Source organism: Pristiophorus japonicus, chromosome 23 (genome assembly GCF_044704955.1).
Source record: "Pristiophorus japonicus isolate sPriJap1 chromosome 23, sPriJap1.hap1, whole genome shotgun sequence".
NCBI lineage: Eukaryota > Metazoa > Chordata > Chondrichthyes > Pristiophoridae > Pristiophorus > Pristiophorus japonicus.
Genome location: NC_091999.1, coordinates 23,814,601 through 23,831,519, shown reverse-complemented (window position 1 = coordinate 23,831,519; position 16,919 = coordinate 23,814,601). Strand labels below are relative to the sequence as shown.

At 44.3% G+C, this 16,919-nt stretch overlaps 1 pseudogene; it reads right to left on the bottom strand.

The window, feature by feature from the left end:
• The window catches only part of LOC139235444 (Ig heavy chain C region-like), a 66,505-nt pseudogene extending 50,090 nt beyond the window's left edge, over nt 1–16,415 (bottom strand).
• Between the last annotated feature and the right edge of the window lie 504 nt (nt 16,416–16,919).

Genomic DNA, 16,919 nt, shown 5'->3' with positions numbered 1-16,919 from the left:
AGGGGCTTTGGTAGTGCCCCAAAATGGCCTTCCACATTTAAGACGGGTTGGTAGCAGATTGTTCAATTCTGCCTGGATCAGCATATTTTTGTATCAGCATGTATTTTCTGGAGAATAATTATTTGCGACGTGTGTGTGGTAGTGCAATGTTTGTAAGCACGGGGAGCCAAGGTGTTGGTGTCGATAAAAGCGTACCGGTGATTATTCTCATAGTAGAATTCAGCTGGACATCAACGGATTTAACAACCGAAATTGATATCCAAGCCGGAAAGCGGAACTCCACTGCAGAGTAAACCAGTGCGAGTGCTGTAGTACGGGGGGAGGGGGAGGGCTTGAGGGTCTGATCCTCATGTGGTTCCGGCGAGTTTCTCGATCATGTTCATTCTACTCTTCAGTTTCTTGCCAAGGCACTGGAGATGTTGTCTATATGACAGCGTGTGATCCAGCGTGAATCCTAAATAGGAGGGGTTTTTTTTGGCATCGTTTACCGCTATTCCACATAAGGAGCCTTTCAAAGCTTGGTATGCTTGATGGGTGTGAAGGTGGAATGCCGAGGTGACAATCTTTTCCGGGTTTGGCCGGAGATGCCATCGGCAGAAGTAGGTTTCCATCGTCTTGTAGGAGTTAGTTTTTCAATGTCCTGTATCTGCTCTTCTCGGTGCCAGGGTAAACAGGGGAGCTTCGGACTCGAAGCACGGATTTACACAAGAACATAAGAAATAGCAACAGGAGGAGGCCACCTGGCCCCACAAGCCTACTCCACAATATATAAGATCATGGTTGATTTGATCATGGACTCAGTTCCCTGCCTGCTCCCCCTGACCCTTTTATTTCCTCATCGATCAAAAATCTGTCAAATTCTGTGTTAAATGTGTTCATCATCATCATCATCATCATCATCATAGGCAGTCCCTTGGAATCGAGAAAGACTTGCTTCCACTCCGGAAGTGAGTTCTTTGGTGGCTGAACAATCCATACGAGAGCCTGTGTAGCTGTCCAGTCCGCTAGCTTTTAGTGATTGCTGTACTCGGACAACTAAATTTTTAGGGCTCAAAATGTTCTTTGTTCCTGGGAGGTGAATGACTACAGCGAGGTTTTACTAGCCAATCCCCTGGCGCCTTGAGTGTATTAGCAGAGAAGCAGGTTAAGTGAGGAACAGATTCCCTACAATGAAAGATATTATTCAACCAATTGTGGTTTTTAACAACCATCCGTCAGCTTTCATCCTACTTTCCTTTTGGCAACTCACATATTTTCAGCTGTATTTTACATCAGTTTCACGGCTTGGGGAGCTTCGAACTTACGAACTGCGAGTTACTGGTCTAGTACTCTTACTGCTGGGCTGGTTGTTCCACTGTAAGATTGATATCTGTAGAGCAAGATGGCCTTTATAGAAATCATATGAAAGTTGGAAGCTTTAACTACTGATATGGACAAAGACGAACCTAGCAATTGTAACTGCATTTATGATTGGAGACTTGAGATTTCGATTGAAGCTAATAAGTTTATGCGATCTAATCGAGTTTTTGTTGTAAAGTAGCTTTACTGGAGAGAAGATGAAAAGACTGATTCCTCTGCTTGTGGGAATCGGTAAAGAAAGATCATAAAATGCAACATATTAACAAGAGAGTGACAGAAGCTCAGAAAAATATATGCATGGACGCGAGCGTGGGAGTTGTTGGAGCATGGGACATTTTGCCACAAATAGTGTTTGAGGCAGAGAACATTACGCCTTAAAAATGTTGCAGCGGTATTTTCGTTATGTTACTCCATTTGTAATCCAGAGGCCTGGGCGAAGCAGTTTATTGCACGAATTAAAATGGTACCTGCGTAGTTTGGGAATTTAAATTCCGATTTTTAAAAAATAAATGAGAGGCTGGTATCAGAAAAAGTGACCATAAAGTGATCGGCATTGGCAAAAACCCCAACGGGTACACTAATGTCCCGTCAGGGAAAGAAATCAGCCGTCCTTACCCCAAAAGTGACTCCAGTCCCATACTCAACGTGATTTAGCTCTTTGAAATGGCCCTGCATGCCCCCCAGTTGTATCAAACGCTTGAAAGGAGCAGAACTGCAGTGGTTCGAAAAGCAGATGGCTCACCAGCAATTTCTCAAGGGGAAACCAAGGGATGGGCAATAAATGCTGACATGCCAGTGAAATCAATATCCCTATAATTAATAACGAAAGGAAAGGTTTAAGATGCAGTTGCATTAATTTCAGACTGTTGAAACCGACAACCCTCCACGACCTGTCTGCTCCTTCAATTCTGGCCACTTGTGCAATCCCAATTTAATCGCTCCAAAATTAGCCGCCGTGTCTTCACCTGCCTCGGCCCTAAACTCTGGAATTCCACCCCTAAATATCTGCTCTAATATCTCCGTATGTAGCTAGGTGGCAAATGTTATAAGAACACAAGAAATAGAAGCAGGATTAGGCCACCTGGCTCCTTGAGCCTGTTGCGTCATTCAACAAGATCATGGCTGATCGGATCATGGACTCAGCTCCACTTCCCTGCGCTCTCCCCATGACCATTTATTCCCTTATCGCTCAAAAATCTGTCTATGTTACCTCTTTAACAGGGTCAATTTGTAAAGCGAGAGCAGTGAAGGAAACAATTAATGTTGTTCTGACAGCTGTGCGGGAGCTTCCCATTAAAGGAGCTGTTTGCTGACCATTACCACTAAGCATAGCCGATAAAAGGGGGATGTAGACGGGAAGCGAGCCATGAAGGATTTGAACACAATGATGTGGTAAATTAAAATAACTCCTTTAACCTCAATAAAATGGAGAGTCACTGGCAGGTTTGAGCAGAATGCGATGGCGCGAACACCAAGAGGTAAATCATAATACAAAAGCAAAATACTGCGGATGATAGAATCTGACATAAAAAATAAAATGCTGGAAATCTCAGAGGGCCAGGCAGCATCTGTGGAGAGAGAAACAGAGTTGACCTTTCAGGTAGATGAACCTTCATCAGAACTGGCGATTGTTCCGAATGAAAAGATTCTTATGGAGCACTGAAAGGGGGAGGGGAAGAAAGAATAAAAGAGAAACTAGGTAAATCATATTGCGTCTGAAGAATTTTCAGCATCAGTCCTAAGCTGACCTTTCATAGTTTGAACTTGCGTCCTCAGGTTCTACTTCCGCGGTTTCATTTAAAATAATAATCAGAGTTAACTTTTTTATGCACTTCGCGATCTTGATAACCTGTTGGAGTAATTGCAGTCTGGAATTCGGGTGATGGTTGGAACAGCGCTAGTGTCCAATTATTTCATCATTCAGCTGCGAAACTAATCATTACAACGGCGTTACTGAGCAGTGAAACACGTTGCAGACGCCGCAGCATGAATTAACACTTTTGTCTGCATCTGATGATAATTTCAAAGAAAGGAGGAAGGGATCATTGGGTGAAGAGATAGAGAGAGAGAGAGACAGAGAGAGAGAGAGAGAGAGAGAGTGAGAGAGACTGTGTATTTAGCTATCTGCCGGTCTATCTAGTTAGTTATCTACCCAGCTATATATTATCGAGCGTTTTCGTTTTATTGTTTGATTTCTATTGTAACATCCCAATGCCGGGTCTCAGAGCTGATTCAGTGAGAGGTAATTAAATTCCATTGCTTGTTTTGTACGGACTGACTGCGCCCGTGTAGCAGTGTGGGGGTCAGCGCAGAGTGATGCACGGCAGATTCAGAGACAAGAGCCCCGGATATATTTAAAGGAACTGTTTACTAGTCTTGGTCCAAAGCAGCAGAAAACCGTCCTGGGAAATCAGGAGAATGATCCCTATTCCCCTTGCCGTATCTGTTCAGTAAATATCTCGGAACTTCCCCGGGATACTGGACATACCAGAAGAGAATTGGGGCAGTGTACGCTGCTGAGTAATTACCGTTCAGTTTTAAGGTCTGACCCTCCTGAATCATTACTTCAGACGGATGCTGGGACACTGAATCTTCGCCACTCCTTCCTGGAACAAAATACAGAATGTGTTAAAAGTCTGATAGTAAATATAACCCATGGAGCACAAACTGACCCTTTAAACATAGACTCACCGGGCAGCATGGCAATTATTATCAGTAGTGAACATGGGGAACACATGGTGTCTAGTTTAGATTTCGATGTACAATAATTGAATGTTTTAAATATGTTGCCGTTTTTGGTCTGATAATAAAGAGCAAACCCAAATCAGCGGCAGTCATCATTTATTTCAAAACTGAGGTGCGTTTCTCAGGGCTTGGATTGGATGATCTCTCAAATCCAACGCCAGCTGTGGACGAATCACTGTCAGTTGAGGACCAATTACTGATGGCTCCCTCCAAACTCTTTCCTTCCCAGTCAGTGCCTGTGTGTCTTTCTATCTGTCTCACACTCCTGCACCGTGTCTCTGTCAATCGGACTGCGTTTCTGGCTTTGTATACCTTTCGGTCGACCTCAATGTCTCTATCAATAGATATATAGATCTCACCATAATTAAGGTGAAAAAGTAAATAATTCCAAATTAATTTCAAGCCCTAGTATTAATGAATATCGTCCAATTCATCAGCATCATTAATAGTTACAGTCTTAAAGCCACTTGGACACGATAATAGTAAAACCGGGATACGATACCAGTAAAGAGCTGATTTCAATCAGTCACTACTTGTGGTATTAGCATCCCAGAAGCTCTGAATTTTCCCGCCCCCTAGGCCGACTTAGAGATTAGATAACTTTTGAAAGACTCAAATGTCAGATCTGCATCACCCAGGACTTTTACTTTCACAGATTGAGCCTGTTAGAAATCAGAGAGATCTGCAGGGTTGTGTATTACTGGAGTGGAAATGTCTGAATTTGATGGTACAATAAAATGCTAGAGATATTTCACGTTTCCCAACACTGACAGCAATGACTTTAACTGAAGAATACCTCTCGGATCAGTTTGTACTTTCACATTTATTTCCTCAACAAACTCTGTAGGATTCAATCGCTGGCATTTTTCCAGAGCCCACATTTGCTGACCTGTGACCTGTTTATGCATGAGGCCCGAGGGATTCTTATTCACTGTGGGTCATCGCACATAGTAATACACGGCACTGTTTCTGATCTTAATGCCTTTCATGGATAAGTGAAAAGTTCTTTGTGTCCGGTTGAGATTCCTGCTGAAGTGTTCAAATGCCTTAACTATCGGCTCCGATCAGATACTGGGGGGCTTGGTGGAGATACTGCAGAGCGGCAGTTGGTGAGAGGGGAGCGACCTATCAAAAGCCCAGCGGGAGATCGAGAGCCAGCGGCAGTTGCTGAGAGGGGAGCGACCTATAAAAGGCCCAGCGGGAGGTCGAGAGCCAACAGCAGTTGGTGAGAGGGGAGCGACCAATAAAAGGCCCAGCGGGAGATCGAGAGCCAGCGGCAGTTGTTGAGAGGGGAGCGACCTATAAAGGCGACCGCTGCAGCTACAGCGGGAGAGAAAGCAAAATAGAAGTAGAAAGGAATCAAAAAGTGAAGTCACAGCCAATGGGGTAAGTGATTGGCTAGTGATTGGTGAGTAAATTTTCTTTTCTTTTTTATATCAGTAAGTGAACTTTAGCATTGTTATTACCAATTTAAGGGTATCTAAGGTTAAGACATGGCAGGAGAGCTCGGTCACGTGATATGCTCCTCCTGTACCATGTGGGAACTCGGGGACACTTCCGGTGTCTCTGGGCGCTACGTGTGTGGGAAGTGTATCCGCCTCGAGCTCTTGACGATCCGCGTTGTGGAATTGGAGCTGAGGGTGGATTCACTCTGGAGCATCCACGATGCTGAGAATGACGTGAGTATCACGTGTAGTGAGTTGGTCTTACCGCAGGAGAAGTGTCCACAGCCAGATAGGGAATGGAAGACCAGCAGGAAGAGCAGTGCAAGAAAGATAGTGCAGGGGTCCCCTGTGGTCATCCCCCTGCAAAACAGATACACTGCTTTGAGTACTGTTCGGGGGGATGACTCACCAGGGAAGGGCAGCAGCAGACAAGTTCATGACACCGTAGCTGGCTCTGCTGCACAGGAAGGCAGGAAAATGATTGGGAGCGCGATAGTGATAGGGGATTCGATGGTGAGGGGAATAGATAGGCGTTTCTGCGGCCGCAACCGAGACTCCAGGATGGTATGTTGCCTCCCTGGTGCAAGGGTCAAGGATGTCTCGGAGCGGGTGCAGGACATTCTGAAGTGGGAGGGAGAACAGCCAGTTGTCTCTGTGCACATTGGTACCAACGACATAGGTAAAAAAAGGGATGAGGTCCTACGAGAAGATTTTAAGGAGCTAGGAGCTAAATTAAAAAGTAGGACCTCAAAATTAGTAATCTCGGGATTTCTACCAGTGCCACGTGCTAGTCAGAGTAGGAATCGCAGGATAGAGCAGATGAATACATGGCTTGAGCAGTGGTGCAGCAGGGAGGGATTCAAATTCCTGGGGCATTGGAACCGGTTCTGGGGGAGGTGGGACCAGTACAAACCGGACGGTCTGCATCTGGGCAGGACCGGAACCAATGTCCAAGGGGGAGTGTTTGCTAGTGCTGTTGGGGAGGAGTTAAACTAATATTGCAGGGGGATGGGAACCTATGCAGGTACACAGAGGGAGACAAAAATGAGGCAAAAGCAAAAGACAGAAAAGAGATGAGGAAAAGTGGAGGGCAGAGAAACCCAAGGCAAAGAACAAAAAGGGCAACTTTACAGCAAAATTCTAAAAGGACAAAGGGTGTTAAAAAAGCAAGCCTGAAGTCTTTGTGTCTTAATGCAAGGAGTATCCGCAATAAGCTGGATGAATTAACTGTGCAAATAGATGTTAACAAATATGATCTGATTGGGATTACGGAGACGTGGCTCCAGGATGATCAGGGCTGGGAACTCAACATCCAGGGGTATTCAACATTCAGGAAGGATAGAATAAAAGGAAAAGGAGGTGGGGTAGCATTGCTGTTTAAAGAGGAGATTAATGCAATAGTTAGGAAAGACATTAGCTTAGATGATGTGGAATCTATATGGGTAGAGCTGCAGAACACTAAAGGGCAATAAAAGTTAGTGGGAGTTGTGTACAGACCTCCAAACAGTAGTAGTGATGTTGGGGAGGGCATCAAACAGGAAATTACGAGTGCATGCTATGAAGGTGCTGCAGTTATAATAGGTGACTTTAATATGCACATAGATTTGGCTAACCAAACTGGAAGCAATACGGTGGAGGAGGATTTCCTGGAGCGCATAAGGGATGGTTTTCTAGACCAATATGTCGAGGAACCAACTAGCGGGGAGGCCATCTTAGACTGGGTGTTGTGTAATGAGAGAGGATTAATTAGCAATCTCATTGTGCGAGGCCCCTTGGGGAAGAGTGACCATAACATGGTGGAACTCTGCATTAGGATGGAGAATGAAACAGTTAATTCAGAGACTATGGTCCAGAACGTAAAAAGGGTAACTTTGAAGGTATGAGGCGTGCATTGGGTAAGATAGATTGGCTAATGATACTTCAGGGGTTGACTGTGGATGTGCAATGGCAGACATTTAGAGACCGCATGGATGAATTACAACAATTATACATTCCTGTCTGGCGTAAAAATAAAAAAGGGAAGGTGGCTCAACCGTGGCTATCTAGGGAAATCAGGGATAGTATTAAAGCCAAAGAAATGGCATACAAATTGGCCAGAAATAGCAACGAACCTGGGGACTGGGATAAATTTAGACCTCAGCAGAGGAGGACAAAGGGTTTGATTAGGGCAGGGAAAATGGAGTACGAGAAGAAGTTTGCAGGGAACATTAAGGCGGATTGCAAAAGTTTATATAGGTATGTAAAGAGAAAAAGTTTAGGAAAGACAAACGTAGGTCCCCTGCAGTCAGAATCAGGGGAAGTCATAACGGGGAACAAAGAAATGGCAGACCAATTGAACAAGTACTTTGATTCAGTAATCACAAAGGAGGACACAAACAACCTTCCGGATAAAAAAGGGTCAGAGAGTCTAGTAAGGAGGAGGAACTGAGGGAAATCTTTATTAGTCGGGAAATTGTGTTGGGGAAATTGATGGGATTGAAGGCCAATAAATCCCCAGGGCCTGATGGACTGCATCCCAGAGTACTTAAGGAGGTGGCCTTGGAAATAGCGGATGCATTGACAGTCATTTTCCAACATTCCATTGAATCTGGATCAGTTCCTATCGAGTGGAGGGTAGCCAATGTAACCCCACTTTTTATAAAAGGAGGGAGAGAGAAAGCAGGGAATTATAGACCGGTCAGCCTGACCTCAGTAGTGGGTAAAATGATGGAATCAATTATTAAGGATGTCATAGCAGCGCATTTGGAAAATGTTGACATGATAGGTCCAAGTCAGCATGGATTTGTCAAAGAGAGATCATGCTTGACAAATCTTCTGGAATTTTTTGAGGATGTTTCCAGTAAAGTGGACAAAGGAGTACCAGTTGATGTGGTATATTTGGACTTTCAGAAGGCTTTCGACAAGGTCCCACACAGGAGATTAATGTGCAAATTAAAGCACATGGGATTGGGGGTTGTGTGCTGACGTGGATTGAGAACTGGTTGTCAGACAGGAAGCAAAGAGTAGGAGTAAATGGGTACTTTTCGGAATGGCAGGCAGTGACTGGTGGGGTACCGCAGGGTTCTGTGCTGGGGCCCCAGCTGTTTACATTGTACATTAATGATTTAGACGAGGGGATTAAATGTAGTATCTCCAAATTTGCGGATGACACTAAATTGGGTGGCAGTGTGAGCTGCGAGGAGGATGCTATTAGGCTGCCGAGTGACTTGGATAGGTTAGGTGAGTGCGCAAATGCGTGGCAGATGAAGTATAATGTGGATAAATGCGAGGTTATCTACTTTGGTGGTAAAAACAGAGAGACAGACTATTATCTGAATGGTGACAGATTAAGAAAAGGGAAGGTGCAACGAGACCTGGATGTCATTGAACATCAGTCATTGAAGGTTGGCATGCAGGTACAGCAGGCGGTTAAGAAAGCAAATGGCATGTTGGCCTTCATAGCGAGGGGCTTTGAGTACAGTGGTAGGGAGGTGTTGCTACAGTTTACAGGGCCTTGGTGAGGCCACACCTGGAGTATTGTGTACAGTTTTGGTCTCCTAACTTGAGGAAGGACATTCTTGCTATTGAGGGAGTGCAGCGAAGACTCACCAGACTGATTCCCGGGAAGGTGAGACTGACCTATCAAGAAAGACTTGATCAACTGGGCTTGTATTCACTGGAGTTCAGAAGAGTGAGAGGGGACCTCATAGAAACGTTTAAAATTCTGACGGGTTTGGATAGGTTGGATGCAGGAAGAATGTTCCCAATGTTTGGGAATTCCAGAACCAGGGGTCACAGTCTAAGGATAAGGGTAAGCCATTTAGGACCGAGATGAGGAGAAACTTCTTCACCCAGAGTGTGGTGAACCTGTGGAATTCTCTACAATAGAAAGTAGTTGAGGCCTATTCGCTAAATATATTCAAAAGGGAGTTAGATGAAGTCCTTACTACTCGGGGGATCAAGGAGTATGGCGTGAAAGCAGAAAGGGGGTACTGAAGTTTCATGTTCAGCCATGAACCCATTGAATGGCGGTGCAGGCTAGAAGTGCTGAATGGCCTGCTCCTGCACCTATTTTCTATGTTTCTATGTTTCTATACCAGAACAGGCCATAGCTTGTAGCCAATACAGAGTAACTGCAATTTATTGCTGAATCTGCACACAACTCTGACCCGACTCCTTGGGACACAGAGTCTCCGCTAGTCATCCCTGAAAATAAACAGCAGACACACAGCAGGTTAGACAGAGAAACAGATAGAGAAGAAGCACCCGTAGATGGAAACGAGAAGTTGTATGAGAATTGGAGAATCTTATAGAATGGTTCAAAATATCACAAACTCTGTTCAGGACAATAATCAGAGACAGGAAGAGTTTCACTTCAATTGTTCCAGTCTAAACTCCAGGAAAAAGAGACTGTCATCACTGCCTTTACCAGGCCTGAAGTGGAAAACTCAAATAGGACGGGGATCTTATCAGCTTGGCTGGGATTTCTTCTTCCCGCCCATTTTTACCTCTCTAAACAGCCACCACTGTACATAGAGATCATGATCTTTGTAAAGTGATCAGAGAGCTCACTCCTGCCGATCATACAACTATGGCATAGTGCATTGGCAACACGGACAAATAGACATACATATACACATACACACATGCACAGACAGCCGTACTCACACACACACATAGACATCCATAGACATATAGACATGCACTCAGCCACACATACACAGACACACACACACACACACACGCACACACACACACACACGCACATACACACACACAGACACATTAATGTGCATATGCGCAGAAGGGCGACGTAGTACAAATAGTTAGTCTGTTCATGGGCGCCCTTAAACTGCTTGCATGCCCTGTTTTATTGGAGAGATTGCTGCTGCAGATCCCTGTTTAGCATTGTTTGGATCAGCAGGGCAGTGGGGCATGGTACTCTATTTCTGTTCCGACAGAGGGTTTCCAGGACCGCATAGCTTCAGACTCAGGGAATGTAATGTGGAACCATCTCGCACTGCTCCTCATCATTATGTAAAATCCCTGTTTAAAAAAGGAGTCAGCCAAAAAGCAGAAAACTATAGACCAATTAGCCTAACATCTGTGGTTGGGAAAATGTTGGAGTCCATTATGAAAGAAGCAGTAACAGGACATTTGGAAAAGCAAAATTCGGTCAAGCAGAGTCACCATGGATTTATGAAGCAAAATCATTTTTGACAAATTTGCTGGAATTCTTTGAGGATCTAACGAACAGGGTGGATAAATGGGGAACAGAAGATGTGATGTATTTGGATTTCCGGAAGCCATTTGACATAAAAGATTACAGAACAAGATAATAGTTCAAGGGGTTGGGGTAATATATTAGCATGGATAGAGGATTGGCTTACTAACAGAAAACAGAGAGTCGGGAAAAATTGTTCATTCTCTGGTTGGCAACCAGTGCGGCGCCGCATGCATCAGTGCTGGGACCTCAGATATGTACAATCTATATTAACAACTAGGAGGAAGGGGCTGAGAGTAAAGTATTCAATTTTGCTGATGATAAATAGATGAGAGGAAAAGCAATGTGTGAGGAGGGCACAAAAAACTGCGAAAGGACATAGACAGGCTAAGTGAATGGGTAAGAATTTGGCAGATGGAGTATAATGCTGGGAAGTGGGAGGTCAAGCGCTTTTGCAGAACAAATCAACGAGCAAGTTCTTATGTAAATGGAGAAAGATTGCAAAGTGCCACAGTTCAGCGGGAAGAGAAGGTGCTGGTGCATGAAAAACAAAACGATCGTATGCAGGTACACCAAGTGATCAGGAGGGCCCATGGAATCTTGGCCTTTATTGCAAAGGGGATGGAGTATAAAAGCCGGGATGTCTTGCTACAGCTGTACAGAATATTGGTGAGGCCACATATTGTGTGCAGTTTTGGTTTCCATATTTACGAAAAGATATACTTGCTTGTAGGCAGTTCAGAGAAGCTTCACTAAGTTGATTCCGGGGATGAGTGGGTGACTTCTGAGGAAACGTTGAGTAGATTGGGCCTCTACTCATTGGAATGCAGAAGTATGAGCGGTGATCATATCGAAACGTATAAGAGTATGAGAGGGCTTGGCAACGTGGATGCAGAGAAGATGTTTCCACTGATGGGGTGGAGTAGAACTAGAGGGCATGATCTTAGAATAAGGGGCCGCGCATTTAAAACAGAGATGAGGAGTCATTTCTTCTCTCAGAGTGTTGAAAATCTGTGAAATTCGCTGCCGCAGGGAACTGTGGATACTGGGACATAAAATAAATTTAAGACATAAATAGTTACTTAAAGTTTTAAAGGGGATGATGGGTTATGGGGAGCAGGCAGGGAAGTGGAGTTGAGTTCATGATCAGATCAGCATTGATCTATTGCATGGCGGAGCAGGCTCGAGGGACTGCATGGCCTAATCCTGTACCCATTTCTTATGTTCTTATGTTCTTATTATATCACTTCTTAATAAGTATTTCTTTCTCAGTGAAAATCCATTCTCCCCTTCACTGCTGTAACCCAGATGTTATTATTGGTTAAATGTGTAATGGTGGCGATGATGGTTATTTTGTTTGAGATGATGGTGACGATGAATATGATGACTATTACTATTATTTAATGTTACCATGGAGACACCACGGCACAGTGGAACAGGCAGTTCGTGAAATGATGGTTGAAGAGGAAAGTATTAACACAAACGCCTGCCACTTGAAAATAATTCCTTCGTGATTTATCTCTATGCAGCGAGAGTAAAACGGCGGATTAATATTAGTTTGTGATTTCAACTCGTAGTTATAATAAAATTAACTTCAGAAATCATGTCTGTGGTGCCACAATTCACCCTTTGTCTTTCGATGCTACTTCCGTGCCTGTATGTACCTTCTCTTCCCCTGTCTCCACTCTTTATCCATAATGCTACGAACTTCCTTCTCTCTGTCTTTAGTAAAACCTTTGCTGCTGCTCGGCATATTATTTCAGGACTGCTCTAACCCAGCTTCCCATAAGGAGGAACTGCATCAGGTCAGTGAATATCCCACACTTTCCCCCGAGATCTGAACAATTCACTGAAAAGCTGTAGATGGTGTCAGGTCACAATATACATTTTGTGGATCAGATCCCGGGCATTGTGTTAAATTCTGCTTTATTCCAAAAGTTGTGCAAATTGTGGAATGAATTGAAGATTAATGTGTGAAATCCGCAAATGGGTTGGGTCGGTACATCGGGCACAATCATCAAAAAAAGACATCAGTCATATCGAACGATGGCTTTGGTTAGTAAACTGTGGACAGAACACGTGACGAGAAGAGTGTGGCAGATCGAAAACACAACATTAAAATGTGAATCAATGACACACACTGAGATCTGATTTCTGATGCCATTAATTATACCAATGGTAGAGATCGATATTAACGGGGCGAACAATAAATCGCATCCGCCTGTAATTTATTTGATTTCTGCGCCATATCCATTTCTAATATGAGTGAAAGTTGTAAGGACATTTTTTCCGGCCATGCTGATGTTGATCTTTTATTAAAAAGAACCCGGCCTACACCTCGCCTTAGGGGTCTGAACCCGCCCTACACCTCATACTGGTGCTCTGCACCAGCTCCACACCTCACCCTTAGGGCACTGAAATCGCCCTACATCTCACCCTGGGGGTCTAAACACGCCATACATCTCACCCTGGGGCTATTGGTTCACGTTACACCTACCCTTGCGCTCTGAACACGCCCAACACCTCAGTCTGGTGGTTTGATGCCGTCCAACACCTCACTTCGGGGGCCGTGAATCTGCCCTGCACCACACCCTGGCGATTTATAGCCGCCCAACATTCATCCTCTGCGTTTGAACCCAGCCTCCAATCACCCTGCCCTTTTGTACAATTTCTCCGCATTCTGCTCCCGTGAACATTAATTAGACGAACGGGAAATGGCTAAAAAGCGCCCCTCCCCCTATAAAACAAAGCCATCAACAATCCTGCAAATTTCAGTCACAATAACCAGGTAAAGGTTTCATTCCCAGCACTGGTGTTTAAAACCAAACCATTCCCGTATAAGTACACTGAGTGTAGCCCAGCTCGGAGTGTTGCCGTACACTGGCTGCCAGCTCACCACCTACGGTCTCACAGCACAACCGAGAGCATCCTGAGACACGACACACGAATATTGAGAGTGGGTATTAGAATGGGTGTCTTTAAATATACAAACCCCTTTTACAAAGCAGCAGCGACAATGCGATGACTCAGCAGCGGGGTTGCGTGGGACATTTCTGAAAGATAATTGTGGAGAAAACCTATTTAATCTTTTCTATCATTTCTAATATGGGTTGAAACTGAATTGTAATCACAGCCCGGTCTGACCTTTTCCTGTTTGAACAAGTTGCCCAGATCTGAGTAAAGGAGACTCTGTCACTCACCAGCTGTCCTCAGGAGTTAAGGCACAGGGTGAAATGGTGATTTAAGCTGTATTATGAAACTGCATGGAGCTTGTATTATTTATTCTGCTACTGGTAACACCCAGACACACAGCCCACGTTTACACTGAGGCAATATTCGAACGGTGGTGAGAATAATGCAGATTTTGCTCAAACACGTTTCTCTGCAGAGCTCCAGACCACGAATAAATTCATCAGCTTAAACATCTCCGGGCTGCACCCTACTGACGCTGGCGTGTATTACAGCGCCCTGAGACATGCAGAGATGGAAAGCAACATCACCACCGTACAAAAACTGCCATTGGCCTGTTCGGCGGAGCTCCTGCCTGTTGGAATCGCGGGCAGATGCAGCCACAGTGTGCAGCGCGCTGTCAGGCGCTCAGACACACAGAGAATATACCAAATTAACCTCGGATCCAATTGTCAGCCAAATGATTCCAGGAGCGGCCGAGAAAACAAGTTGCATTATTCAATCGGTCCGAAAATCGACCTGTGAATCGACCACCATCGAATGAACTGACTTCTAAACTGTCCTTTCTGCTTCTGATCAGCTGTTTTCCCTTGACTTGATGGATGGATGTTCAGATCAGCTCCAGGAGCTCCAAGGTCAGCTTGTCGCTTACTTAATAGGAAAGGTTCTAGTTCCTATATTCTGCCTCTGTGGGTGATTTCATCCTGTGTATTCCTTTAAAGCTGGATATTTATCGTGTTGTTCTGCTCGTGGAAGGCTCCGGCCCATTACTTTCTTTAAATTTCACCTAAAGACAGCTGTAACTTTCCAAACTTGAAAACAGTTGTCTTGCAATCACTCAACCGAATGAGGGAGGATATGAAATAGAAAATAGTTGTATGTTTCGGGGACTCTGGGGAAAATAAAGATTTTTGTACAATTTGCTCTTCTTACTTTCCGGTCTCTGACTCAATAATATAACTTCCATGCTTTGATTAACCTGAAATACATCTGACCAAGTGCTATTAGCTCATACGGAGAGCTCTGATTGCCTTATGGGGGCTTGAATAAATTGGCATTCACTGGTTCCTTTAGCTCACATCCTTTCAATGATTTAAGGAGTCGTGAATAACAGAGCTTTCACAATGCAAAGCGGCCAAAAAAGGCTCAATGTGGTCCCCGGGCCGCGGTGCTCTATGGGAGGACTGTTCGCACATGTGCTACTCGCCAAACGACAAAGCATCTGGGTAGTGTGAAGGGCATTGTGGCTCAAACCTGTCAAACACTTTAATCGTGGCTGCCTGTATCTTTATTTCTGTCGCCTATTTGCTAGTTTTTATTGAAAAAGTAAAATTGTTTCCTTTGTGGGAATTTAAGTCATGTTTTATTTAAATGGTTGTAAAGAAACATAAGTTCATGTAATGAGACGTCACAGAAACATAGCTACGTCATACTAACACGGCCGACAGCACATCAAACATATATGGCCAACTGTTTGTCAGAAACAAATGGTGGAATGTCCGTCAAACAGATGCTTTTGAAAAGTAGGCGGTGTTTCAGTGCTTATTGCAGCACGTTTCATCCGGGCGTAGGAGCGGCTCACATGCCCAGCCGCCCACAGGAAACTCAGATGCAGCTCTTCCTGCTACTCCAGCTTTAAAGGTGGTTGGGGATTTTTGCAGCTGCAATTCCCTTGCTCATTACCAGCTTCTTCAACAGTAACTGCATATCTTGCCAAGAAACCCTCCCCAGAATGTATAATCATAACTATGTTCCTTCCACCTTTCACTTCTCCTGATCTCTTGGCTATTGTATGGTTTGCTCTGTTAGTTAGTCAATCTTCAATCAATGGTAATATATTACACAACCAGGTGAGCTTTTAATTTGTGCAGTAACCACTTATGTGGTACATTATCGAATGCCTTCTGGAAATCCAAATACAACACATCTAATGATTATCCTTTATCCACCCTGCTCGTTACCCACTCCAGCAAATTTTCCAAACGTGATTTCCCTTTCATAAAAACATGCAGACTCTTCTTGATTGGATCCTGCTTTCCAAATGTCCCGCTACTGCTTCCTTAATAATGGACTCCAGCATTTTCACAATGACAGATATTTGGCTAACTGGTCTAGTTTCCTAATTTGTAGCTGCCTGATTTTTGAAATAGTCGCATTACATTTGTGGTTTTCCAATCTGATGGGACCACCCCAGAATCCAGGGAATTTTGGTAGATTACAACAAATGCATCTACTATCTCTGCAGCCACTTCTCTAAAGATCCTAAGATATAATGCATCAGGTCCAGGAGACTTGTCCAACTTTAGTCCCATTATTTTACCTAATACTACTTCATTAGTGATAGTGATTGGATTAAGTTCCTCGCTACCTATAGCCCCTTGATTATCCACTATTGGGATGTTTTTGGGGTTTTCTACCGTGAATACCGGTACAAAATATTTGTTCAACGTCTCTGCCATTTCCCTGCGCTCCATTATTAATTCCCCTTCAAAGAGAATCTATTCTCCTGTTCCTATTCCCAAGCCAAGATAATCTAAACCCTCCGCAACAGCACGATCAACCCCTCTCAACCCCCGCAACCCCACCCGACCAACCCGCGTGGATATTGGTCCGGCTCTGTTGAGGTGAAACCCGTTCTGGCTTGTACAGGTCACACCTCCACCAGAAGCGGTTCCAATGCTTCAGGATTCGAAAGCCCTCCCTCTTGTACTATTTCAATCAGTCACACATCTACCTGCTCTATTCTCCTATTTCCGTACTCACTAGCTCTTGACAACTGGATTAATCTGGAGATTACTAGTTTTGAGGTCTTGCTTTTTAATCTGTCTCCTAGCTCCCTAAATTCTGCCTGCAGAACCTCATCCCTCTTACTACCCATGACGTTTGTCCCGATACGGATCAGGACCTCTGGCTGTTCATCCTCCTCCACCCAGAAAGCCCTGCAACCGTTCGGTGACATCCTTGACCCGAGCTGCAGT